This window comes from Cebus imitator, unplaced genomic scaffold (assembly GCF_001604975.1).
Source record: "Cebus imitator isolate Cc_AM_T3 unplaced genomic scaffold, Cebus_imitator-1.0 Scaffold116, whole genome shotgun sequence".
Taxonomy (NCBI): domain Eukaryota; kingdom Metazoa; phylum Chordata; class Mammalia; order Primates; family Cebidae; genus Cebus; species Cebus imitator.
Genome location: NW_016107431.1, coordinates 2477406 through 2478568, shown reverse-complemented (window position 1 = coordinate 2478568; position 1163 = coordinate 2477406).

The window sequence follows — 1163 nt, the reverse complement described above, 5'->3', positions numbered from 1 at the left end:
GCGGCGCTGGCCGGCACAGCCGCGCTGGCCGAAACAGCCACGCTGGTGACCGTGGAGCACCTCTGCCCGGGAATTTCCTAGTCTGTGGGCAATAAAAACACGGCGTCCACTCACCCTCTGCGCTTTCACTGGGAGGTGCAATCCTGAGCTGTTCCTAAACGGCCATCTTGGATCCTCGCATCAATACGTATTTTGATAAAATATATCTGAGACAGGTAGAAGTGAATTAATAGATATTCTGATTTCAAGAAGTCAATCTTGTTCAAAGAGAGAAGAAATAAGAAGGCAATGACATATAATTAAATGCTAAATTCAGTAGGGGACATGAAAGTTTAAAATAGGAGTGAGTAACATATATTAAAAACATCAAAAAAGGTTTTATAGAGTCAGTGAAACTTGAGCAAGAATTGGAAGGATGGGTAGTATTTATACAGGAAATAAGTATTGGAGTGCATTTCCCATGGAGCCAACACAAGCAATTAAAAGAAGTGAAAAGGAGTAGACATCAGTGGGGCTGCTGAGAAAATAGTTTGTCTGAAGGGAAGATTTCTCATAGGATGGGGCATAGTGATTTCTCTAATTTATTCGTCAATAATGAAATTCATCTCAACCAACTATTGTGAACAAGGTGTGAGAGGTCCTTGAGATACTGGGATGGAGATAATATTCTACCAAAGGGAAAACTGATTGAACAACAAATAAAAATTAGGTAGGATTGAAAAGGAAAATATTAATATTAATATATAAGGTCTATATTAATATTTAGGATAGGAAAAGATTATAAAGCCTGTTGGTTTCAAAACAGGTTGTGCCTATTACTCTCAGTGTGATTACATATGACATTGTGACAGTTTTTGAATATAGATTTAAGTCTTTGATCACTTTTTAAGATTATATTCTTCTTTTCTTTACATTTTTTTTTCTTGAAATATTTGTCTAAGAGAGACAATAATAAATAGCTTCATGTCTCAGAAAGCTCAATACTTTGTTGAATTTGGGGTTAGAATTTTACTTTGCCCAGAATTCCTTCAGGTTGACGGGACATGTCTTTTAGAGTTTTTCCCCTTGTTACTCAGTATCAGCTGCAAGAGATCTCTGGTATGATATAGAAAGGGGAGCACCTCCCCTGCAGACTTGAACTTAAATCACTGACAATATTTATG